General features: G+C 47.4%; 1 long non-coding RNA gene across 3 annotated transcripts in view; it reads right to left on the bottom strand.

Moving 5' to 3' along the window:
• The window catches only part of LOC118945307 (uncharacterized), a 70,989-nt gene that overhangs the window by 16,196 nt on the left and 27,293 nt on the right, over positions 1 to 27,500 (bottom strand). For all 3 annotated transcript variants that reach the window (XR_005040444.2, XR_005040433.2, XR_005040441.2), the window contains exon 3: positions 11,149 to 12,448. This is a non-coding gene — a long non-coding RNA (uncharacterized LOC118945307). The remainder of the gene's footprint in view (positions 1 to 11,148; positions 12,449 to 27,500) is intronic.

Raw genomic sequence — 27,500 nt, 5'->3', positions numbered from 1 at the left:
AGAAAGAAAATATGTGGTGAGGATGCAGGTTTTATGTTGCGGTGAGGAGGAGGAGGCAGTGGCAGAGGATTGTCAAATAAGCCGGGCTCCCAATGTGCCAATGTTCTCTCTTCGCTAATTACATCAGTGGTAGATATGGGTGATAGAGACACCACAGCACGGAGGCACCACAGCACGGAGACACCACAGCACGGAGACACCACAGCACAGACACACCACAGCACGGAGACACCACAGCACAGACACACCACAGCACGGAGACACCACAGCACAGAGACACCACAGCACGGAGATACCACAGCACGGAGACACCACAGCACAGAGACACCACAGCACGGAGACACCACGGCACAGAGACACCACAGTACAGAGACACCACAACATAGAGACACCACGGCACAGAGACACCACAGTACAGAGACACCACAGCACGGAGACACCACAGCACAGAGACACCACAGCACGGAGACACCACGGCACAGAGACACCACAGTACAGAGACACCACAGCACGGAGACACCACAACATAGAGACACCACAACATAGAGACACCACAACATAGAGACACCACAACATAGAGACACCACAGCACAGAGACACCACAGCACGGAGACTGACTGAACAAATACACTTTTACTGCCTACGAGGCTGACACCAGCTAGGCACTCAAGATAGCAAGATATACTGGGGTACAACATATGACAAAGAACACGCATCTATATGGACACACCCCAACATGTACCCACTGACAAAATCAGACCTTCGTACACTTACAGCATAAGTCCTGAAGTACTCACACACACTATCCCTCACACAAATGTTATATACACATACACACATCTAACGAGACACCACTAGCACCACGCTGCTGTATCTCTAGCATCGTAGATAGGCAGCTATCTATCTATCTATCTATCTAATCTCAAAATGGCTGCTACCTCAGTGAATAATAAGAATAACAATTAGAAGCAGCAGCAGCAACTTCATGTTAGGTGATATGATGGATGCCAATACAAGAGGGGCCTTTTGAAGTAAACAGAAGCATATTACGGTAGCATTTTAACAACGTATCATTACTTCAAACCAAAACGTATTGCTATGGAATAAATCATTATTGGCCATTATGGAAGTTTATGGCAAACATTTTCATGTTAAAATCTACTTCATCCCATGTACAATTTATACTAATGTATCTAGGCAATTAAAAGGTTAAGCATGTTTGTAGAATGGATAAAATACACTTGGAAAGGAAAATATTTATGTTTATATTATAATGAAATATCAGCAAATTTGACACTATTTTACACAACTCATCTCAGAACATACATTTTGAGCAATATTATTATGCGCAAGCAAAACTACAGACAACAACTAGACTACATCTTCTGTTTTAGGATACATCCCAACTAGCCATGCCAAAAAACTAAGAATGAGAGAGAGAGGAAAGATAAAGAGAGAGAGAGAGAGAGAGAGAGAGAGTGGACAGAGAGAGAGGGGGGTGAGAGAGAGTGTGGAGAGAAAGGGGTCAGTAGGGACAAAGCTAAATGTGTACCCGTGTGTGTGTCAACCCCAGCTGAGCAGACATTTTGTTGACATGCTGATAGGGATTTAAGCAGTGGGTGGGTGGCGGACCAAGGTGAGAGAATGACGGGAGAAGGAGAGCGGTTGTGGTGGGGGGGACGAGAGAGAGGGGCTCACAAACATGCTGTTACTAAGCTTTATTTCAGCATGAGTTGAGACGATTAGGTTCGGGAGAGGACGAGAGGATAGGGGAGGAGAGGAGGGGGTACGGTTCCTCCAGGGGAGAGGACAGGGGGACAGGTCTATTGAGGTAGTGATGGGGAGGAGGGCTCTCTTTCAGCCCGACTAATGAAGCAGAAGCCATTGTGAATAATGGAATCTACCACCTACTTTCTCTGCCAAACAGAGAAAGTAAAGTCCCTCCTCTTAAAGGGATACCATTGTTTACACTGCTGAAGGGTAGTGATACTGTACTGTGTGTATGCACGGTTCAGCACACCAAATGCCGTAATATGGCAATGATAAGGTATCTGAATATTTCTAATAAAATATATTTATGTAAACCATTTATTAGTGATATAGTGCTTTAAAAAATGTATATGTCTCAAATTCCAAAGTGATATTCAATGCAGATTGTCTTACCAACATGGCATAATACATTATTATTTTTAAGGAAATATAAAAAAGAAATAGGTTCCCAAAATAATTTGTAAAAAATAGGTCCATACAACGGAATAAAAATGACTTTCACAATACCACCTACTTTTAAATCAAATTGTTTCTATGTACATTTAATTAAAGCATACATGTCTGCTTACTGTGTATGTCTGCTTACTGTGTATGTCTGCTTACTGTGTTTGTCTGCTTACTGTATGCAAAATCATCTATGACAAAAAGTCTGAGCCACATCCTAATGTGCAGTCAGCATCATGACTAACCTCAGTAGGGACCAGCCACATAGACCGAGACGACGAGCCCCAGGGAACATAGTCTGTCTCTGTCTCTACCAGACTGGGGGAGGTGGAGGTCTGGAGGAGGGGGTCTCCGGGAGGCAATAAGTAGCAGCTTATAAAATAAGCAAACACATTTGAGGCAGCACCCAGACAGGCCAGGCTGCACAGCAGACGACATCCCCCCCTTTGACCTTGACCCTTAGGGTCCTTCTTCACCTGCTCCTGAATGGAAGTCAGTGCAGCTGGGCCGTCTAGCCATTTGCCTGACCGGATCCCTCCATAATTTTTTCCCCGTTCCCACGCTTGGTTATCATCCCCCTCTTTTGGGGTTGCTCTGAGACTGAATGGTGAAATCTAGTTTTTATGTGGTGAATTATGACTGGCTGCTTCTGATGTCTGATGATACAGCTCAATCATCCAACATGTGCTTTCTATTTGCCTTCTATTTTAGCCTTTCTTCTTTCCTTTCATTCACACTATTCTTCCCATTGGTTTCAGATTTCCCCCTTTAATCACCCCACAAGTATTACCCTTTCAGATGTAGCAGTTATTTCAGCTGTTGGTAGATTTTTCTCTCCAGGTCTTGTCGAAAAAAGCATAGACAGGAGAGTTGGTGTATAGTGTGTGTTGAGTGAAGCTTTGTGCTGATGCTGGGCTAATGTTACGAGTTAAGCAACATGCTGGGCTGTAAGGTGTGTGACCGGTCCTGATCAGTGCTTGTATGTGTGTGTGTGTGTGTGTTTGGTGCTGATCAGTGTGTGCTGTGTTGCAGGGTTCAGACCACCCCCTCAGCCCCTCACATTTTCATTATGGTCCAAATCTCAGGCCTGTACTTGAGCTTGGCCTCTGCCAGCCAAGCGGAGCTTTAATCACACATACAGCACTCCATTTTCATTTCCCTTTCATTTTCCAGCCATTCCACTCCCTACTCCCGCTTCATAATTCGGCCCTCAGAGCTGTCTGTGTAGCTGAGTGTTTGGGCCCTTTGAGATGACATCATCAGTGACTTGGATAAATGCCTGACTGTTTTCCCTCTGCTGTCTGTAATCAGCAGCCAACCAGCTCTCTGTATTGGAGCGTTACTAAAGAAACTCTTCTTAACGAAGTTGTTCACTAGTTTCTCCGATGGCGGAGGAGTTATGTCTACAATGATCATTTGTATGATTTGACATTTTAAAGCAGCAGTGCTGTTTAAGAGTCTGTTCTTACAGAGGCTGTCCGTCCATCACTAATGGCTGACAACTCCGCAATTACAAACGCAGGCCATTTTGTTTTGAGTTAATAAATGTGCCAAATCAATTATACAATAGCTCCCTCAAGTACAGTGCCTTGCGAAAGTATTCGGCCCCCTTGAACTTTGCGACCTTTTGCCACATTTCAGGCTTCAAACATAAAGATATAAAACTGTATTTTTTTGTGAAGAATCAACAACAAGTGGGACACAATCATGAAGTGGAACGACATTTATTGGATATTTCAAACTTTTTTAACAAATCAAAAACTGAGAAATTGGGCGTGCAAAATTATTCAGCCACTTTACTTTCAGTGCAGCAAACTCTCTCCAGAAGTTCAGTGAGGATCTCTGAATGATCCAATGTTGACCTAAATGACTAATGATGATAAATACAATCCACCTGTGTGTAATCAAGTCTCCGTATAAATGCACCTGCACTGTGATAGTCTCAGAGGTCCGTTAAAAGTGCAGAGAGCATCATGAAGAACAAGGAACACACCAGGCAGGTCCGAGATACTGTTGTGAAGAAGTTTAAAGCCGGATTTGGATACAAAAATATTTCCCACGCTTTAAACATCCCAAGGAGCACTGTGCAAGCGATAATATTGAAATGGAAGGAGTATCAGACCACTGCAAATCTACCAAGACCTGGCCATCCCTCTAAACTTTCAGCTCATACAAGGAGAAGACTGATCAGAGATGCAGCCAAGAGGCCCATGATCACTCTGGATGAACTGCAGAGATCTACAGCTGAGGTGGGAGACTCTGTCCATAGGACAACAATCAGTCGTATATTGCACAAATCTGGCCTTTATGGAAGAGTGGCAAGAAGAAAGCCATTTCTTAAAGATATCCATAAAAAGTGTTGTTTAAAGTTTGCCACAAGCCACCTGGGAGACACACCAAACATGTGGAAGAAGGTGCTCTGGTCAGATGAAACCAAAATTGAACTTTTTGGCAACAATGCAAAATGTTATGTTTGGCGTAAAAGCAACACAGCTCATAAGCCTGAACACACCATCCCCACTGTCAAACATGGTGGTGGCAGCATCATGGTTTGGGCCTGCTTTTCTTCAGCAGGGACAGGGAAGATGGTTAAAATTGATGGGAAGATGGATGGAGCCAAATACAGGACCATTCTGGAAGAAAACCTGATGGAGTCTGCAAAAGACCTGAGACTGGGACGGAGATTTGTCTTCCAACAAGACAATGATCCAAAACATAAAGCAAAATCTACAATGGAATGGTTCAAAAATAAACATATCCAGGTGTTAGAATGGCCAAGTCAAAGTCCAGACCTGAATCCAATCGAGAATCTGTGGAAAGAACTGAAAACTGCTGTTCACAAATGCTCTCCATCCAACCTCACTGAGCTCGAGCTGTTTTGCAAGGAGGAATGGGAAAAAAATTCAGTCTCTCGATGTGCAAAACTGATAGAGACATACCCCAAGCGACTTACAGCTGTAATCGCAGCAAAAGGTGGCGCTACAAAGTATTAACTTAAGGGGCTGAATAATTTTGCACGCCCAATTTTTCAGTTTTTGATTTGTTAAAAAAGTTTGAAATATCCAATAAATGTCGTTCCACTTCATGACTGTGTCCCACTTGTTGTTGATTCTTCACAAAAAAATACAGTTTTATATCTTTATTATTTGAAGCCTGAAATGTGGCAAAAGGTCGCAAAGTTCAAGGGGGGCGAATACTTTCGCAAGGCACTGTACATGATTACAAAAACACTACAAAATATCAGATCATTATCATGAGGCTATATGCTTGGAATCAACATTCAGAGAAGTAGAACAGGAATGAAGAAACTCAGTATGTCTCAAAAGGAAGAAAATAACTAATAAATCACATGTAAACACTACCTTGCAGAGCAGCTTCTTATTCACATAATAATAATAATAACATGAAACTAACCTAGTTAACTTACAAGTGACAACCTATTGAATGTATGCTTTTATCTCTGCTTTTATAACATATACCATTACCTATCGCAATTCAGCACAGATGTGTCTTTCCAAATGTTTGGGATGAAAGCATGAAAAAAACACATTTTTATCCCATTTCCACATTGATGTTTTTAAAAACTAAACACAGAATGTACGCATATGAATGATCTTTGATTATAATTAGAAAGTAGGGCCATGTTAAAGCATGCACCAGTTATTTGTTGGAACACAAAACCAAGGAAATGCTAAGCAGGTCCGGGAGGTTGGGACATTGGCTGTAAATGCTTTCAGCAACTATTACTTCTGTGGGTGGACCACATTCAATCAATATCTAAGCAAATAAAAGCTGTGGGCACTCACAGTGAGGGAAGCGTCATGAGACGAGGCTGCAGTCACACACTAACGAACAACGTGCCCCCTAACACCACCACCACTAACACTTTGAAGTGGTCCACAGGAAAGACCCTACATAAGCTAGTCATCTGTCAACACCATGAACACTAGAAATAGAAGGATTCTAGTTCTGTGGCAGAAGTGGTTTGTCCTATAGATATTGTATAGATGTTGTTTTTGAGGTGACAGTATGCTTTGCCAACAAAATATCTTCATACTTCTTCTGCCGAATATGATGATGGAATTAATGAATCCAATCCAATTCCCATCTACTAAAACATACATTTTTCGAAAATGTATGGGGAGACAATTTTGTATTTAATGTGTACTTATTCTGAGGAATTAGCAACACTAAGATATAAAGCTAGCATTAAACCACCTCACTCAATCCATACCTTGATTAAATACAAAACATAACTAAAACGGGTGCTGCCTGCCTCATTTTGGGTCTGAATTGCCACATCTTGGGAATGTAAGACGACAAAGCCAAAAGTTAATGGTAGTGTGTGTGTGTGTGTGTGTGTGTGTGTGTGTGTGTGTGTGTGTGTGTGTGTGTGTGTGTGTGTGTGTGTGTGTGTGTGTGTCCTATCTGTAAGGACAGTGAGTAGTGGAAGGTGGAGGGGCTATATGGCTGTATGTTTGCTGATAGAGGTGTGTGCTCCTTCAACTCTGGCACCTCACAGTCCACACACACGTACACACACACACACACTGCATTCCTGTTCTGCCTGCCCCAGCTCCAGCTCTAGCAGGATGTGCTGTACCCAGCCTCCCTCCCTCCTCTCTTTGTGTTGAATTATGCGTAATTGGAGTGGCGTACTTACACACATCTTAAAGAACAAAAGCCCTTTCTGTTTTAGAGACAAGAGGTAAAGGGTGCATAGCTAAGAGGTACGGGTGTGTTTTTGTGTTTGCAAGTAAGAGCCTGAATGTCCAGATTCGAGCCCAAATGGCAGTTGATTTGGAGTGGTGTGTGTGTGTGTGTGTGTGTTGAGGGAGGGGTCCATGGGGGCGGGGGCTTGCGTGTATGTCTGTATGTAATTTTAGTCTGGCGCTGCTGAAAACATATAGGCTACCCAGCTGTTCTGAATATGCAAATGGGGCACCAGCACACACACCCACTGACCTAGACACACTATTCTCTCCCTCTTACTGTCCCTATCCCCCCCACCCCCAACATGATACCCCCCAAAAACCTCCTTAGACCCACCCCCTCCCGTCAGACCCCACCCCCCATAGCCTGCCAACTCTCAGCTACACAGGACAACGCCATGGACCTGGCTGCCATTTTATCCACAAAGGAGACAGGATACAGTAGCCTAGCATTTTAGCGTGCTAACAGGGTAGCGTGGGCAAAGCTAACCGCTAAGCGCTCTCCTCCACGACGTCCCCCTCCTCACACAGTCTGGGCTGATTAGAAAGGCAGCTTGATTAAATTTACGTGATAGAGAGGGAGATAGGGGGACGAGACACCCTGCATTGAATAAGTAAACGCGCATGTAGCCTAGAGAGGCGAGGCTAGTTCAAGTCACTCTCCCTCGATGGGTACTATGTCACTCACTAACTGTAATATGACAACCAGGTGACAAACCACCAAATCACCTCTGAGTAAAACATCTTAATACATTTTCAAGGTGCTACCACAATGACATGGCAATATTAATGAACATGAATTTACAGGGGTTTCACTAAATTAATTGTATCCTTCATCTTGCTTGCCTCAGTTCTACAGTATAGAACTGTACAGTATCTAGTGTTATTCTATAGGATCAACAATGTATGCTTTCTGCTCTCACTCTGGATTGTGAAAAATATTTCACACACACACACTGTCACACACACACACACACACTGTCACATACGCACACACACACTGTCACACACACACACACACACTGCATTGTGGTCGTGATTGCCCAAATGCTAACCAGTGTTTTCCAGAGTGATTAAATTGCTGCAAGTTATGAGAGTCCTTGTCATGGTTCCCCAATGGAGACGAGTCTGTATGTGGAAGGTGTGTGGCGTGTATGTATGTGGAAGGTGTGTGGTGTGTGTGTGTGTGTGTGTGTGTGTGTGTGTGTGTGTGTACTATGTTCCCACCTCTGCTCAGCTGTGGGGTTCAGGGCTTTCACTTCCACACACACACACACACACACACACACACACACACACACACACACACACACATACACATACACACACACACACAGACAGACAGTCAAACAGACAGTCAGACAGACACAATGTCAGACAAACAGACAGACAGACAGACAGACAGTCAGACAGACAGACAGACAGTCAGACAGACAGTCAGACAGACTGACACACAGTCAGACAGACAGACAGACAGACAGACAGACAGACAGTCAGACCCAGAAACACATCACAGGGCTTGTGTGTGTGTGTGTGTGTGTGTGTGTGTGTGTGTGTGTGTGTGTGTGTGTGTGTGTGTGTACTATGTTCCCACCTCTGCTCAGCTGTGGGGTTCAGGGCTTTCCCTTCCACACACACACACACACACACAGACAGACAGACAGACAGACAGACAGACAGTCAAACAGACAGTCAGACAGACACAATGTCAGAAAAACAGACAGACAGACAGTCAGACAGTCAGACAGACAGTCAGACAGACAGACAGACAGTCAAACAGACAGTCAAACAGACAGTCAGACAGACACAATGTCAGACAAACAGACAGACAGACAGTCAGACCCAGAAACACATCACAGGGCTTGTGTGTGTGTGTGTGTGTGTGTGTGTGTGTGTGTGTGTGTGTGTGTGTGTGTGTGTACTATGTTCCCACCTCTGCTCAGCTGTGGGGTTCAGGGCTTTCCCTTCCACACACACACACAGACAGACAGACAGACAGACAGACAGACAGACAGACAGTCAGACAGACAGAGAGACAGTCAAACAGACAGACTGACACACAGACAGACAGTCAGACAGTCAGACAGACAGACAGACAGACAGACAGTCAGACAGACAGAGAGACAGTCAAACAGACAGACAGACAGACAGACAGACAGACAGACAGTCAAACAGACAGTCAGACAGACACAATGTCAGACAAACAGACAGACAGACAGTCAGACAGTCAGACAGACAGACAGACAGTCAAACAGACAGTCAGACAGACACAATGTCAGACAAACAGACAGACAGACAGTCAGACCCAGAAACACATCACAGGGCTTGTGTGTGTGTGTGTGTGTGTGTGTGTGTGTGTGTGTGTGTGTGTGTGTGTGTGTGTACACTATGTTCCCACCTCTGCTCAGCTGTGGGGTTCAGGGCTTTCCCTTCCACACACACACACAGACAGACAGACAGACAGACAGACAGTCAGACAGACAGAGAGACACACAGACAGACAGTCAGACAGTCAGACAGACAGACAGACAGACAGACAGACAGACAGACAGACAGACAGACAGACAGACAGACAGACAGATAGTCAGACAGTCAGACAGACAGACCCAGAAACACATCACTTGCGTGTGTGTGTGTGTGTGTGTGTGTGTGTGTGTGTGTGTACTATGTTCCCACCTCTGCTCAGCTGTGGGGTTCAGGGCTTTCCCTTCCACACAGACAGACAGACAGACAGACAGACCCAGAAACACATCACAGGTCTTTAGAGCGGATGATATCCTATTTCCGGGACACAGATAATTCAGAGGGCTCAGTGCAGTAATTACCATTGACAGGTGAAAATGTCTGTGAAAACGCTAAGATTGTAACAGTGTAACTGTCCAGTATAAACACCAGGGTGACAGTACCATCCATCCCCACTAACACCACTTTAAGACCAGAAAGCACAAATATATTGCCTAATCCACGTTTAGCGCACCACCCGCTGTTTGCCTCATGATACCCCTGATACCCAATGCTTTGACAAGGCGTAATGAAATGAGTTTGAAGCAGCCGCATTGTGTGGGGGAATTGAGCACTGTGTGAAGGATGTACACTGTTGGGTCCCACGACGCAGCAGCGCACCAGGCCCTATAGCGGGGAGTGCTGTGCATGCTAATGAGGTCATTATTTGGTGGTTGTCTGGAGTTGGACGGCCAGGCAGGGGTGGGCTGGGCCCCCCCTCTATTGAACTTTACAGTGTGAGGATTTAACAGTGTGTTAGGAGGCTACCTAACAGATGTCACATATGGCCCAACGAGACAGGCAGACAGACGGAGAGGCAGACAGACAGGCAGACAGAAAGCTAGACATACAGACAGACAGAGAGGCAGACAGACAGGCAGACAGACAGACAGACAGGCAGGCAGACAGACAGACAGACAGACAGACAGACAGACAGACAGACAGACAGACAGACAGACAGACAGACAGACAGACAGACAGACAGACAGACAGACAGACAGACAGACAGAGCAGACTCCCCATATTTCACTCATATCAAAAGAGGCAACAGTAATGCTATCAACGCCTCACATAAAAACACGATGGGAGGAAATTAAAGAGAAAGAAAGAGAGGAGGCACAACAATGAGAAACATTAGTTCTGTAATTCTCCTGAGTGCTTTCATTCCCTCTGCAACATGCATAGTTTCTCCTAACACCCTCCGTGTTAGTTATTTAGGAGAACAAGTCAGGGGGGGTTAAGAATCAAGCATACATGCAAATGCAATTAGGGGCTATTTGCATACCCCCTTCGTGATTAAGCAGATGGTGGCCGTTAAAAGTTGTCCGCAGTCTCCATCTTGGCAGAGCAAGCAGCTCTGTTTGGGCAGCCATTTTGTAGGCAGGCGTCAAGGCATTGCCAGGCTGACACAGCGTGGCGCCTGTCTCTCTGTGCCAGCAGATTGGCGCGGGAATCTTAATAATACTCGACTGTGAGCAATGCAACTACTGCACCATTCAATGACATCATTCTGGGCATTATGTTTGATGAAGGCAAGCCGCAAAAACGTAGGAGAATAATCTGTGTTGCGTTGCCCTGTATACTGTATATTAGTCAGTATGGACTGTAGTCTGTCTTTGTCTAAGATGATGAATATTCCTAACACATTTCACATAGCATTTTAATGTTTACCCAGCTATCGTCACATGACATATCACATCTGTGTAAAAGGCCTACTTACCAAGTGAAGTCTGCCCCATTGTGTTGTTTGTAGATCTCTCTCTGTGCAGGTGTTCCTGTTGCAAGCACAAACTAGCTCTGACCCGTTTGTCCTCTCCAGCCCAGCAGATATGGACAATCCTTTTCTTCCCCAATGAAAAAATAAAATTCTGCATTTTGCATCTCAGGCTTTCCATTCAGCAATGATTGAGTCATTTTCATTCCATTGCAATTGTTGGTAGTTTTTTGAGTATCTAAAGATAGGGCTTCTTGTGTGGATTCTTCAACTATGAAGGAAAAATAGAACTGGTGGAGAGGGCCACTGTTCAGGCACTATAAAATATGTCCACAGTCCTTTTCATCTTTCACTCAATTAGGACTCCTTCACTCCTGAATGTAGTTCAGTTGTATAGTGAAGTTATCAGTTACTACTACAGCATGTAACCACCACAGACAGTGAAAGGTACTGGACTAAATCCAGCTCCATTTAGATCAATAACCTCTGCCATATCCTCTGATAGTGACCTGAGTCATAAGGAAGAAAATGGGAGGCGAAAAATACAAGATTTAATCTGAATCTGTAGTTCAAATTGGCCTTTTATCCTGGTTCATCAGATGTGGAGAGCATGGTGGCTGTACAGTTCATGACTGGAGGGGGACTGACGAGAGACGCCTGTTCAATTCAATGGAAGAGGCCTTTTCACTGAACTCTCATTCAAACAGTCAGGTGAAACGAGTAATCAGAGGGAAAAATAGGAGAAAAAGACCTTTGACGTCCATTTTTTATTCTCTCTCTCCTTCGCTCTCTCGCTCACAGGCAAAGTTATATCAAGTGGTCTTGAGCCAGGAAAGCCCCTCCGGCGGAACCACACACACAGACATGCGCTCTCACACACACACACACACACACACAGTGCGGGTTGGCTGGTTCTGGGACTGGGAGAGGGAAGAGAGGGCTGGCAGCGCTGGGTCCCTGGGCTCTAGGGCCAGGGGCAGTGCTGGGAGACCCCTGCTAGCCTCTCTCCTCCATATTGATTTGCTACTCCGCGCTGCCAAGGAGCAACTTGCCAGCGGGGATGAGAGCCTACTTTGCCTCCCCTCGCCTCGACTCGCCTGCCCACTCCGCCGTTGCCTGGCTGGCCCCAGCCAGCTCCCTGAGACCCCTGCACGGAGCAGAGAAGAGCCAGAGAGCCTATGGCCATCCACTACTGGGTTCACCTGCTCCCTGGTTCACCACTCACTGCTCCATTCTTTTCCTCTCCTTCCACCCACTCCCACTCTCCTTCTCTTCCGAATCTTCTTTCTCTCTGTTTCTCCTGCTCCTGCACACAAACAACAAGAGACAAGGAGAAAAACAACAAGTTGAGCTTAAGTTGCCCACTCCGGATGTCAACCCTGTGCTTTGATCAGGGAGATGTGGGGGTGAATATTTTGGCACCATCTCAATTTGTGAGATGACTCTCAAACCCACCCACCACCACCCCTCCCCGCGTGAGGAAAATCTGAAATGTTGAGTTAAGTGTGTCAGGCAGGAAGAAACCGGCAACTGTAATCTGAGCTATTAGCTTTCCCTACAGCCAGTGACAGCATCTGGTCCTATTATAAAAATCAGCATAGTGCTGGTGGAATTCATAAACATAATCCTGTTTACCAATAACCTCCTATATCCCCAACCCCAAAGGTCCACCAAGTTTGGGGTATTTTGCAATTACCAGTATATAGGTAACCCCCCCCCCCCCCCCCTAAAATAACAAAAACTGTGCAATAGAGAAAGTCAAACTCTGCTTCACTGCCTTAGCTGTGCCGGCACCGACAGAGATGGTCGCTTTGCGTTCCTAGGAATCTATGTAGTATTTCGTTTTTTTATGTATTATTTCTTACATTGTTACCCCAGGAATTCTTATGTCTTATTACATACAGCCGGGAGGAACTATTGGATATAAGAGCAACATCACCTCACCAACATTACAGGAATATGATTTTCCCGAAGCGGATCCTCTGTTTGGTCCACCACCCACGACAATTATTGATCTCATCACAGCCGGCGACCAAAAACAACGGCGACACAGAAGGGTCAGACGGTGGGGTCTTCTGGTTAGGCTCCGTAGATGGGCACATCGCCCACCGCTCCCGAGTTTACTACTAGCCAATGTCCAGTCTCTTGACAACAAGGTAGACAAAATCTGAGCAAGGGTTGCCTTCCAGAAAGACATCAGAGATCGTAACATTCTATGTTTCACAGAAACATGGCTCACTCGGGATATGTTATCAGACTGGGTACTGCCACCAGGTTTCTTCAAGCATCGCGCCGACAGAAACAAACATCTCTCTGGTAAGAAGAAGGGTGTATGCCTTATGATTAACGAGACATGTTGCAATCACAACATACAGGAACTCAAGTACTTTTGTTCACCTGACCTAGAATTCCTTACAATCACATGCTGCAATTCTCTTTGTGTCACGGTCTTCCTCCTCTTCATCTGAAGAGGAGAGGCGAGAAGGATCGGAGGACCAAAATGCGGCGTGGTATGTGTTCATGATGAATATTTAATTAAAGAAAGTACTGAACACTGAATACAAAAACAATAAACAAATAACGACCGTGAAGCTAACATAAGGACTGTGCTGACACAAGCAACTAACATAGACAATCACCCACAAACAAACAGTGCAACCCAGGCTACCTAAGTATGATTCTCAATCAGAGACAACTAATGACACCTGCCTCTGATTGAGAACCATACTAGGCCGAAACATAGAAATCCCAAAATCATAGAAAAACAAACATAAGACTGCCCACCACAACTCACGCCCTGACCATACTAAATAATGACAAAAACAACAGAAATAAAGGTCAGAACGTGACACTTTGATTATAATCACAGTCGTGTATACCCCCCCCAAGAAGACACATCGACGGCCCTGAAAGAACTTCATTGGACTCGATGTAAACTAGAAACAACATATCCTGAGGCTGCATTTATTGTAGCTGGGGATTTTAACAAGGCTAATCTGAACACAAGGCTCCCTAAATAGTATCAGCATGTCGAATGCGCAACCCGGGCTGGCAAAACCCTGGATCATTGTTATTCTAACTTCCGCGATGCATACTAAGCCCTCCACCGCCCTCCTTTTGGAAAATCTGACCATGACTCCATTTTGACTCCAGCCTATAGACAGAAACTAAAACAGGAAACTCCCGTGCTCAGCTATGTTCAACGCTGGTCCGACCAATCGGATTCCACGCTTCAAGATTGCTTCAAACACGTGGACTGGGATATGTTCTGCATAGCGTCAGACAACAACATTGATGAATACGCTGATTCGGTGATTGAGTTTATTAGCAAGTGCATCGGTGATGTTGTACCCACAGCGACTATTTAAACCTTCCCCAACCAGAAACCGTGGATTGATGGCAAAACTGAAAGCACGAACCACGGCTTTTAATCAGGGCAAGGCGACCGGAAACATGACCGAATACAAACACTGTAGATATTTCCTCCCGCAAAGCAATCAAACAAGCTAAGCGTCAGCATAGAAACAAAGTAGAGTCGGCACAGACACAAGAGGTATGTGGCAGGGTCTACAGTCAATCATGGACTACAAAAAGAAAACCAGCACCGTCGCGGACCACGATGTCTTGCTCCCAGACAAACTAAACAACTTCTTTGCTCGCTTTGAGGACAATACAGTGCCACCGACAAGGCCTGCTACCAAAACCTGTGGGCTCTCCTTCACTGCAGCCAACATGAGTAAACATGTTAACCCTTGCAAGGCTGCAGGCCCAGATGGCATCCCCAGCCGCGTCCTCAGAGCATGTGCAGACCAGCTGGCTGGTGTGTTTACGGACATATTCAATCAAACCTTATCCTAGTCTGCTGTTCCCACATGCTTCAAGAGGGCCACCCTTGTTCCTGTTCCCAAGAAAGCTAAGGTAACTGAGCTAAATGACTATCGCCCTCACTTCCGTCATCATGGAGTCCTTTGAGAGACTAGTCAAGGACCATATCACCTCCACCCTACCCGACACCCTAGACCCACTACAATTTGCTTACCACCCCAATAGGTCCACAGACGACGCACATTGCACATTGCCCTAACCCATCTGAACAAGAGGAATACCTATGTAAGAATGCTGTTCATTGACTAGAGCTCAGCATTTAACACCATCGTACCCTCCAAACTCGTCATTAAGCTCGAGACCCTGGGTCTCGACCCTGCCCTGTGCAACTGGGTCCTGGACTTCCTGACGGGCCGCCCCCAGGTGGTGAGGGTAGGAAACAACATCTCCACCCCACTGATCCTCAACACTGGGGCCCCACAAGGGTGCGTTCTCAGCCCTCTCCTGTACTCCCTGTTCATCCATGACTGCGTTGCCATGCACGCCTCCAACTCAATCATCAAGTTTGCAGACGACACTACAGTGGTAGGCTTGATTACCAACAACGACGAGACGGCCTACAGGGAGGAGGTGAGGGCCCATGGAGTGTGGTGTCAGGAAAATAACCTCACACTCAATGTCAACAAAACAAAGGAGATGATCGTGGACTTCAGGAAACAGCAGAGGGAGCAGCCCCCTATCCACATCAACAGGACAGTAGTGGAGAAGGTGGAAAGTTTTAAGTTCCTCTGCGTACACATCATGAACAAACTGAAATGGTCCACCCACAGAGACAGCGTGGTGAAGAAGGAGCAATAGCGCCTCTTCAACCTCAGGAGGCTGAAGAAATTCGGCTTGTCACCAAAAACACTCACAAACTTTTACAGATGCACAATTGGGCTGTATCACCGCCTGGTATGGCAACTGCTCCGCCCACAACCCTAAGGCTCTCCAGAGGCCAGCGAGGTCTGCACAAAGCATCACCGGGGGCAAACTACCTGCCCTCCAGGATACCTACACCAGCCGATGTCACAGGAAGGCCAAAAAGATAATCAAGGACAACAACCACCCGAGCCACTGCCTGTTCAATAAAATTTGATTTGATTTGTTTTTTATTTAGCTATTTGGCACATATTGAATATGGTGGTATACAAGTGTGTTAGCCAGTGTCTTCAGAAACTTTGTTAAAAAACACTTTTGTATTGTCTAAAATTATTCAAATGGTTTCAGCACCCTCTTATTATGTTAACGGTGTGGGGGACATTTCTTCATGCGCTCAGGATCCATTATGTTCTTCAACTGTGAAAAACCATGGCCAAACTCAACCCTGTCCATCCCTTACCTTCATCACACCACTACCACCACACAACCTGGAGGCCTCCTCTCTCCTCCTCTCTCCTCCTCTCTTCCTCCTCTCCTCTTCTCTCCTCCTCTCTCTTCCTCTCCCCCCTCCTCTATCCTCCACTCCTCCTCTCTCTTCCTCTCTCCTCCTCTCTCCTCTCTCCTCCTCTCTCTTCTCTCTCTCCCCCAATCTCCTCCTCTCTCCTCCTCTCTCCTCTCTCATCCACTCCTCCTCTCTCCTCCTCTCTCCTCTCTCTTCCTCTCTCCTCCTCTCTCTTTCTCTCTCCCCCCCTCTCTCCTCCTCTAACCTCCTCTCTCTTCCTATCTCCTCTCTTCCTCTCTCTTCCTCTCTCCTCCACTTCTCCTCTCTCGTCCTCTCTCCTCCTTTCTCTTCCTCTCTCCTCCTCTCTCTTCCTTTCTCCTCCACTCCTCCCTCAACTCCTCATCTCTCCTCCTCTCTCGTCCTCTCTCCTCCTCTCTCCTCCTCTTTCCTCCTCTCTTCCTCTCTTTCCACCTCTCTCCGCCTCACTCTTCCTCTCTCCTCTCTCTCCTCCTCTCTCTTCCTTTCTCCTCATCTCTCCTCCACTCCTCCTCTCTCCTCCTCTCTCTTCCTCTATCCTCCTCTCTCTTCCTGTCTCCTCCTCTCTCCACCTCTCTCCTCTTCACTCCTCCTCTCTCCTCCTCTATCTTCTCTTTTCCTCTTCTCTCCTCCACACCTCCTCTCTCCTCCTCTTTACTCATCTCTCCTCCTCTCTCTTCCTGTCTCCTCTTCTCTCCTCCTATCTCCTCCTCTCTCTTCCTTTCTCCTCCTCTCTCCACCTCTCTCCTCCTCTTTCCTCCTCTCTCCTCCTCTCTCTTCCTTTCTCATCCCGTCTTCTCCTCTCTCCTCCTCTCTTATACCCTCTCCTCCTCTCTCCTCCTTTCTTCTCTCCTCCTCCTCTTCCTCCTCTCTCATCCTCTCTCTTCCTTTCTCCTCCCCTCTCCTCCTCTCTTTTCCTGTCCCCTCCTCTCTCTTCCTTTCTCCTCCACTCATCCTCCACTCCTCCTCTCTCCTCCTTTCTCTTCCTCTCTCCTCCTATCTCCTCCTTCTCCTCCTCTCTCTTCCTCTATCCTCCTCTTTCCTCCTCTCTACTCCTCTTTCCACCTCTTTCCGCCTCACTCTTCATCCTCTCCTCCTCTCTCCTCCTCTCTCTTCCGTTCTCCTCCTCTCTCCTAATCACTCTTCCTCTCTCCTCCTCTCTCCTCCACTCCTCCTCTCTCCTCCTCTCTCTTCCTCTATCCTTCCTCTCTCTCCCCTCCTCTCTCTTCCTTCTCCTCCTCTCTCCTCCACTCCTCTCTCTCCTCCTCTCACCTCCTCTCTCTTCCTGTCTCCTCTTCTCTCCTCATATCTCCTCCTCTCTCTTCTTTTCTCCTCCTCTCTCTTCATGTCTCCTCCTCTCTCCTCTTCTCTCATCCTCTCTACTCCTTTCTCCTCCTTTCTCCTCCTATCTCCTCCTCTCTCTTCCTCTCTTCTCCTCTCTCCTCCTCTCTCTTCCTCTCTCCTCCACTCCTACTCTCTCCTCCTCTCTCTTCATTTCTCCCCCTCTCTCCTCTCTCCTCCTCTCTCTCCCTCACTCTTCCTCTCTCATCCACTCCTCCTCTCTCCTCCTCTCTCTTCATCTATCCTCCTCTCTCTTCATGTCTCCTCCTCTCTCCTCCTCTCTCCTCTTCTCTCCTCCTCTCTACTCCTTTCTCCTCCTTTCTCCTCCTCTCTCCTCTCTCTTCCTCTATCCTTCTCTCTTCTCCTCTCTCTTCCTCTCTCCTCCACTCCTACTCTCTCCTCCTCTCTCTTCCTCTCACCTCCTCTCCTCCTCTCTTCCTTTCTCCTCCTCTCTCCTCCACTCCTCCTCTCTCCTCCTCTTTCCTCCTCTCTCCCTCTCTCTTCCTGTCTCCTCTTCTCTCCTCCTATCTCCTCCTCTCTCTTCCTCTCTCCTCCACTCTCCTCCTCTTTCCTCCTCTGTCCTCCTCTCTCCTTCACTCCTCCTCTTTCCTCCTCTCTCCTCCTCTCTCTTCCTTTCTACTCTCCTCTCGCTTCCTCTCTCCTCCTTTCTTCTCCTCTCTCCTCCTCTCTCCTCCACTCCTCCTCTCTCCTCCTCTCTCCTCCTCTCTCTTCCTCTCTTCTCCTCTCTCCTCCTCTCTCTTCCTCTCTCCTCCACTCCTACTCTCTCCTCCTCTCTCCTCCTCTTTCCTCCTCTCTCTTCATTTCTCCTTCTCTCTCCTCTCACCTCCTCTCTCTTCCTGTCTCCTCTTCTCTCCTCCTATCTCCTCCTCTCTCTTCTTTTCTCCTCCTCTCTCTTCTTTTCTCCTCCTCTCTCTTCATGTCTCCTCCTCTCTCCTCTTCTCTCCTCCTCTCTACTCCTTTCTCCTCCTTTCTCCTCCTCTCTCCTCCTCTCTCTTCCTCTCTTCTCCTCTCTCCGCCTCTCTTCCTCTCTCCTCCACTCCTACTCTCTCCTCCTCTCCTCCTCTCTCCTCCTCTCTCTTCATTTCTCCTCCTCTCTCCTCTCACCTCCTCTCTCTTCCTGTCTCCTCTTCTCTCCTCCTATCTCCTCCTCTCTCTTCTTTTCTCCTCCTCTCTCTTCTTTTCTCCTCCTCTCTCTTCATGTCTCCTCCTCTCTCCTCTTCTCTCCTCCTCTCTACTCCTTTCTCCTCCTTTCTCCTCCTCTCTCCTCCTCTCTCTTCCTCTCTTCTCCTCTCTCCTCCTCTCTCTTCCTCTCTCCTCCACTCCTACTCTCTCCTCCTCTCTCCTCCTCTCTCCTCCTCTCTCCTCCTCTCTCTTCATTTCTCCTCCTCTCTCCTCCTTTCACTTCCTCTCTCTCTTTCTCCTCCTCTCTCCTCCTCTCTCTTCCCTTCTCCTCCTCTCTCCTCCTCTTTCCTCCTCTCTCCTCCACTCTCCCCTCACTCTTCCTCTCTCCTCCTCTCTCCTCCACTCCTCCTCTCTCTTCCTCTATCCTCCTCTCTCTTCATGTCTCCTCCTCTCTCCTCTTCTCTCTACTCCTTTCTCCTCCTTTCTCATTCTCGCTCCTCCTCTCGCTTCCTCTCTCCTCCTTTCTTCTCCTTTCTTCTCCTCTCTCCTCCTCTCTCCTCCACTCCTCCTCTCTCCTCCTTTCACTTCCTCTCTCTCTTTCTCCTCCTCTCTCCTCCTCTCTCTTCCCTTCTCCTCCTCTCTCCTCCTCTTTCCTCCTCTCTCCTCCACTCTCTCCCTCACTCTTCCTCTCTCCTCCTCTCTCCTCCACTCCTCCTCTCTCTTCCTCTATCCTCCTCTCTCTTCATGTCTCCTCCTCTCTCCTCCTCTCTCCTCTTCTCTCTACTCCTTTCTCCTCCTTTCTCCTCCTCTCTCGTCCTCTCTCTTTCTCTCTCCTCCTCTTTCTTCATTTCTCCTCTTCTCTCCTCCACTCCTCCTCCCTCCTCCTCTCTCTTCCTCTCTCCTCCTCTCTCCTCCAATCCTCCTCTCTCCACCTCTCTCCTCCTCTCTCCTCTTCCACTGTAACAAAAAAATCTATAAAATCCTCAGGGTTATTTCCACATGGAGAAAATAAAGAAATACACCTTCGGAGTGTCTGTAAGTATTTGGAAATTGGGAGTTGTCCACTGAGGGGTGAGATATGGGGACAGAGGGGGGACTGAGCTGTTGGGACAAGAATAGGGTGTGTGTAAGGGGTTCAAAGAGGGGGAGATCGGGGTGACCGGGGGAGAGGTGCATGTCTCAGACACAATAATACTATTCATTGGGCTCAGACATGGGTGTTAACTCCCCTCTGCTAGGACACAATGGGGCTCCCCGGCATTCAGACAGCCTTGGTGATATTGTTAGTTCAGGGCTGCATTCTCCAGGCCGCAGGATAAAGCGGATGCATTGTGCCGGGCCGGCAGGATGGATGGAGGGAGGGAGGCTTGAGAGGTGAAAGGCAAAGAAACAGAGAACAGTGTGTTTGTCTATCTGTCAGCTCCGAAGGAGAGGGCTGAGACAGAGGCAGAGGCAGAGGCAGAGGCAGGGGCGGTGGGGTACAGGGGGAACTTTCATTGGACATGCTAAAAAAAAGGAGAGGGGGGAGAAAAAGATCATGCTATAAAAATGATTGAAGCAGCCAAGTGCAGAACTAAAGAGCGTTGGAATGAAGGGAAAACAGAGGGAACATAGCGATGAAGGCATGGTGCGTTCTTCTAAGAGCGGGGGGCTTTGACATGGGTTTGCATATAGCTATAGTTTATAGACCCCAAAAATATAGCCTCTTCTTGGTAGAGGGAGACTGAATGAGAGAGAGAGCAAGAGAGAGAGAGAGACAGCAAGAGAGAGAAAGAGGGGGATAGAGAGAGAGAGAGAGAGAGACAGCAAGAGAGAGAAAGAGGGGGCTAAAGAGAGAGAGAGCGAGAGAGAGAGAGACAGCAAGAGAGAGAAAGAGGGGGATAGAGAGAGATGTGAGATGTAGCTGCAGCGGTTCAGATTGGGCACAGGTGCCAACGTCCAACTACCATGAGACATACTTTTTTCCTGCTAGATGCCCCATGTTTCCTCCCCAGACTACAGCTCCGACACAAATCCAGAAAGGAGAGGAGCAGCGAAGAGGGGTGAAAGTGTGTGTGAGAGTGTGTGTGAGAGTGGGATACCAGCGCAGTGGGCATGGCAGAGCGAGAACTGTCACTAGGAGATCCCCTTTAAAGAAACATGGAACAGATACACTGCGCCTTGTGCTAAGCCCCTCTTCGCCAACGCTAGCTACGCTATCACACACACAGAGAATATGAGCGTGGAGGCAGAAGAGGCTCAGAAGTGCATTATGAGATATGTCATGTGTTTATGAACATTCTAACCCTATTCATGCCAATGCTCAAAGGTTTAAAAACATTTTGGGAGCTAAAATTGATGAAGAAATGTTGTCTATTTTGTAAGAGTAGCCAAATCACTGAGGATTCAGATAGCAGTTAGGGAAACCATGACAATCAGAAAAAATCAAATACAAAAATAAACCTCAAAATCACAAAGGATCGCAGTGTGAGTACATGGTAGAAGTGACATCACAATAAAAAGGACACTGATCGTGATGCGCGCACACACACACACACACACACACACACACACACACACAGATAGCCACACACACACCGTGGATCTCTGCTTCCACTGCACACTATACAACCTGCTTTTATGAACAGTACTTTGTTTGTTTCCCCTCTGGTAAACTCTGACCAGTGGTTCCCATGGCAACCTTGCCTCCTCTCTCCCTGTGCGGGTGTGTGTCATCAAGCCAGTGGAGGTGTGGCTAGCTTTAGCTCTGGTGATATAGAGAGTCTCCCTGATCTCACTGCAGCCCATGAAGAGAGAGAGCGAGACAGAGAGAGAGAGAAAGGGAGAGAGAGAAAGAAAGGGGCGGGGAAGAGAGAGAGCATGAGCGAGAGAGTGACAAAGAAATGGAGAGAAAGAGTGAAACAGACAGAGAGACAGAGAAAAGGGAAGACGGAGAGAAAGAGATGGAGGGAGAGAGAGAGAGAGAGAGAGAGAGAGAGATAGAGAGAGGCGAAGAAGGGGAAGAACAGGCGAAGAACAGGAGATAGTGGGAGGCTAGCAGGAAGTGGGGGTGGTTCCTCAAGAGCTTGGTAGCTCAATATGTTACATGAATAACTGTGTCAATGTACATGCTTGTGAACTAACATATCAGTGGAGGCTGCTGAGGGGAGGATGGCTCGTAATAAAGGCTAGAAGGAAGTCAATGGAATGGTAACAACCACATGGAAACCATGTGTTTGATGTGGTTAATATCACTCCATTGAGTCCATTCCTGCCATTATGATGAGCCGTCCTCCCGCAGCAGACTCCACTGTAACATACCTATACACAGCCTACATCAACATAATGATGAACATGTGTGAATGTTTTTAAAGAATTTTGTGACACAAGCTCACATGATTAATCAATTACTGACATTATTAGTTTATCATTTTGATATGTGGAACATGAATATATGCCTGAGCCTAAAGGATATTCCCTGGACTCTTTATTCCATCAACATTAGTGCCTGGAACTCACTTCCACATGGAGCCTCTCCTCCTGTGTAGCTAACAATGTCACCTCCATGGGTATCTCAGTGAGTCGGTAAACAACCAAATCTAAATGCTATCTTAGCCTTTGATGAATCACAGAGCCCTTGCAGTGTGTCATTTGGGGTGGGGGGCATGCCCTACGAAAAATCTCAAATGGTATTTTATCCCCCGCGTAGTTCATTACCTTTGACCAGGTATGGGGGCAAGGGGGCTTATGAGAGGCTGTTGGGCCAAGCCAGGCCAGGACTGGGCTCTTGTGGGGGCTAATGCCCCTCAGTGGTGGAGGGGGACCAGGTCTTTGTCCCAGTGGAGGGGATTACACCGGCGGGGTGGCCCTAACAATGTCTCCCCTCCTGGGAGGGCTGGGCAAACCTGCTCCCCCCCAATGACGGGTGTGGTCAACTGCTCACTGACTCAATTAAACACAGTGAGAGAGAGGAGGAGAAGGAGGAGGATAGGAATGGAGGAGAGAGAGAGAAGAAGGAGCAGCATGGAGTGATATTCAACAAGGGTAAGAGGGTAACAGAGAAGGAGAGAAAGCGGGAGAGGGGAGGAGAGGATGGAGGTTGGAGGAGGAGAGGATGGAGGTATGAGGAAGAGAGGATGGAGGTAGGAGGATGGAGGTTGATGGAGGAGAGGGTGGAGGTTGGAGGAGGAGAGGGTGGAGGTAAGAGGAGGAGAGGATGGAGGTTGGAGGAGGAGAGGGTGGAGGTTGGAGGAGGAGAGGATGGAGGTTGGAGGAGGAGAGGATGGAGGTTGGAGGAGGAGAGGATGGAGGTTGGAGGAGGAGAGGGTAGAGGTAGGAGGAGTAGAGGATGGGATAGGAGGAGGAGAGGGTGGAGCATGGAGGAGGAGAGGATGGAGGTTGGAGTGGTGAACTCAAGGAGTTTTAGTAGGAGATCAGGGAGGAGAGGATGAAAGGATCAGGTGTGGTAGGAGGGAAAGGAGACCAGTGGCTCAAAGAACAAGAAGATAAATAAAGGAGTGAATGAGAAGTGAGGAAAGGTGAGCTAGGTGAGGATGACTCTGCAGGTACTGGATGTAAAATGTGTGAGTCGGAGGCCTTTCCTTATGCATTTCAATATCAAAGTCCTCATTATGCCCACGCACACCGCCCATTCAAATCCAATGACAAATGCACCAGATAATTCCATTAGGGGGACTTCTATAGAGGATATTTAGGGGACAGTTGAGGAATCCAGGTAACATAGCTCAACGCGGGCACAGACAGATATGGCTCCGTAACACTTATCAGGGATTTGGCAGCCCTGTTGATTGAACATGCCAAGTCCCATTTGTGGGAGGGGTGTGCGAGTTTGTATCGACACGCTGTAACCTTGTGGCTCCACAGAAGGAGACGTCAGATGTGCTGCTAGCGGGCACACAGGCAGACAGGCAGGCAAGCAGGAGAGGGTGGGTGGGTTGGGAGGCTCCCCTTCTCTTCCCTTCTCTCTACTTCTCTCTCTCCTACTCTCTTCCCCTCTTTCGGCCGCAGTGGACGGGAGCCCCCCTCCTCCCTCCATCCCCAGTGGTAGGGCTGCCAGACAGGAGTGTTCAGCAGCTCTCCGACTGTTATTGATCCTGAGAGCGAGGGAGCGAGCGGAATGGGGAGCCGGCTCCTCTCTCTCTCCACAACCCTCCACAACTTTTTCCTGCTCTCCCCCCACTTCATTTATCAAGGTTAAGGAACTCTTATAAAAAAGGGAAGAAGGGGTCACAGGGATGTTATTTGACTTCATGAAGGAAATCCTCCCTGGGCACTCCAGAAAAGAGGAGATTGCTCTTATTGGTAGAAGGTAGACCCCCTGCACACAAGCACCATACAACCACAGCCAGCCAGCCATCCAGACAGTTAGCCAGCCAACCAGTCAGTATGTCAACCAGCCAGTCAGCCAGCCATCCAGCCAGTCAGCCAGCCATCCAGAAAATTAGCCAGCCAACCAGCCAGTCAGCCAGCCATCCAGCCAGTCAGTCAGCCAGCCATCCAGACAATTAGCCAGCCATCCAGCCAGTCAGCCAGCCATCCAGACAGTTAGCCAGCCAACCAGTCAGTATGTCAACCAGCCAGTCAGCCAGCCATCCAGCCAGTCAGCCAGCCATCCAGACAATTAGCCAGCCAACCAGCCAGTCAGCCAGCCATCCAGCCAGTCAGCCAGCCAGCCATCCAGACAATTAGCCAGCCATTCAGCCAGTCAGCCAGCCATCCAGACAATTAGCCAGCCAACCAGCCAGTCAGTCAACCAGCCAGTCAGCCAGCCATCCATCCAGCCAGTCAGCCAGCCAACCAGCCAGTCAGCCAACCAGAATTAGCAGGTCCAGAATATGCCACAAGGATACTCAAGAGTGATGGAGTGATGGGGGGAGGAGAAGTGTACCTTTTCCTGCTAGTCAAAATCTGCAGTGAAATGACACTGTACTGAAAACTAATGCCCAAGATACCAGATGCATGAACTACCACAGCAAACCTTATTAACAGAAACGTGCTTTTAGGCTACAGTTCGACATGCTTTTCAACCAATAAGAGACTAGAATGCGGTGTCCCTTCTCTGAAAGGACTGGAAATGGTTCTACAGTGGAGTACATCTCTGGCTCTTTGTTGCTGCTTCTCTCTGCACATAAAGGCTTGGGGAGTCCAGGCAACAGGAAAATGCACTCCTGGCTGAGTCCTGTCGACTCGCTCCAAATGAACAGGCCATAAGTTCCAGCCTCTTTGTGCTGGGTAATTGCCACAATGCTTTTTATCGTCTAGCTAATTAAGTCAGTCTCGCCTTTGTCTTGTTCTCCAGCATCATTTGAGTGAGAGGAGAGAGGGCTGGGAGATGGCTGGGAGATGGCTGGGAGATGGCTGTGAGAGGGCTGGGAGAGGGCTGGTCAGGACAGGTATCTGTGTCCCCTTGGTTGTTTACTGGGAGAAGAGGGGCACGTTGCCTCTGCTTTCATGGGACATGTGGAACAATAAGGAGGGCAAACAAGGAGGGGGGAGCGAATTGAAGAATTGACTGTGACACCGCACTAGGGAGTGTATTGGCAGACTGCTACTATAGGAACAACAAGGCAAAACAATAAGGCTGTGGTCACTGTGCAATGTTGGAGGTCTGAGATTGAGTGGGATTTTTTTTTAAGTCAGTTTATACCTTGAAAATAGTCCAATCAGACAGCTTTGCAATCAGATCGCTCAAAATTCTGACCAATATTGATTTTCCTACCATTCAATAACAGCAATTTTTTAAACTAGTGTAGCCAAGAAAATGACTTTGTTAAATGTGCTCTTAAAACAATACAGGCCTTTATTAGAACACAGGAAACAGTTGCTCACACCATTCAATATCCTTGCTTGACTAACAGTGAGTCAGTGAGTAACAAAACTAGCCTAGGTTATTGGGGACATAGATTAGCAGTGTAACTGAAATTCCACTTTGTTATGTTGCTATGAGTTTGTGTGTGTTTTCCCCATTGCCTAAAGGGCTGCGGCAGTCTTTCACCTCTTAGACCAGGGCTGGTTGTCTGAGTCTCTACTCCACTGTGCACTCCACTCCAGGGCTAGCCGCTAGCCGCTTGACACATGCACCCCTCAACCCCCTAGCCTCCCTAGACCCCCAGCCCAATCTGAGCCCCTTTCCTTCCCACAGTCAAGGTTGAGACATAAACGTGAGAGCCAAAGAAGTAGGAGCAAACCGGATTATGGATCAGAGAATGATTCAATGGTGGCAACTGTTGGGGATGTAGGAGGGGATGCCCGTTTGTAAAAACTACAGAGGATAAAGAAACCGTTTTGGGGCATTAGCAACATTTGATTCGTTTTGATTACGTTTAGTGCTGATTAAATTTCAACCTAAAAATAACAACAGAAAATGTCTGATCTTTCTGAAGTTTCTTATCATTCAATAACTTTATAAAAAAACAGATCCTATGTGGCTTCTGTTTTTCTTCTCCAAATCCGATATGAATTTAATCTTTCACCACTAATGTATTGACCAATTGATGGTCATCCAGACTATAAGGACAGCAGGTCTCTTGGTGTGTCTTAGCAGGGCTGTATGCGTGTCTGTGTGTCTACTCACAGACAGCTTGTTAATTTGGAAAATCTAAGATTGTTGGAATAGAACTAGACAATGGCTCCAATGTGATAGAAATTTGTGTCAGTGTGCCCTCTGTACCTCCCTCTGTCTGACGTTGTCTGTGTGTGCATCCGTGTATCTGTCTTCTTTGTGTGCACACATAAACTAAATGAGCTGTGTGTATGCATTGTATAAGTACACAGGCCCAGTGTATATATTAGCAATGTGACTTGACCCTGGCCGCCTGAGCCACTGTTTCACGTTGCACTGGGCGTGGGAAAAAGGGGACACCTCTTTTCACAGCTGCTCTGGCCGTTGCATTGTACCATTGGAGGCCCGGATCCCTTGGCCCTGGCCCACCCTCACCCCTTTCACATTCACTACTCAGCCTGCTGCCTTTTCAGAGACCCCCCTCCTCCTCCTTTCCCTAAACCCCCCTTAATAAATACACCTCACCATTCAGCACCATGGTTTGCATAGCTGCCAGAGGCCTGCTCGGCTTGTAGAGACTGATGTTTTCCAGCTAAGAGAGAGAGAGAGAAAGAGAGAGAGAGAGAGAGAGAGAAAGAGAGAGAATATATTCTACATGTTCCTCAGTCACTGAACCAACTAGAGTTCCATGATCATCCGCAGCTCTCCACACCCACCGCCAGCCACTGATATGTCTCCTTACGGCCATTAGCCATGCTTTTCTTTTCTATCTCTCTCTCACACACACACTCTTTCTCTCTCGCTCTCCCCCTCCCTCACTCAGCAGCAACCAGCCCCACTGCAGATAAATGAAAGTCTATGTTAACATACGCCACTGCTCCCCACATAGTCCCCAGCTCCCCCGCCCTCACCTCCCTCCATTCACTGAATTCATTTGAAGAGATTTATTTCCTATCAAGCCGTATAATGCAGAGGCTATAATTTAAATCAACTTTTAAGAACAGCCCAGCAGAGCAGTTTATGCATACAAATCTGTACAGCTTGGAGGAAATGTTCTGCAAACAGAAGGCTTTCAAGCAGATGCTAACC

This window comes from Oncorhynchus mykiss, chromosome 1 (genome assembly GCF_057628025.1).
Source record: "Oncorhynchus mykiss isolate SJ-2025 chromosome 1, ASM5762802v1, whole genome shotgun sequence".
In the NCBI taxonomy this organism is placed as follows: Eukaryota; Metazoa; Chordata; class Actinopteri; order Salmoniformes; family Salmonidae; genus Oncorhynchus; species Oncorhynchus mykiss.
This window is presented reverse-complemented; position numbering and strand designations above follow the sequence as displayed.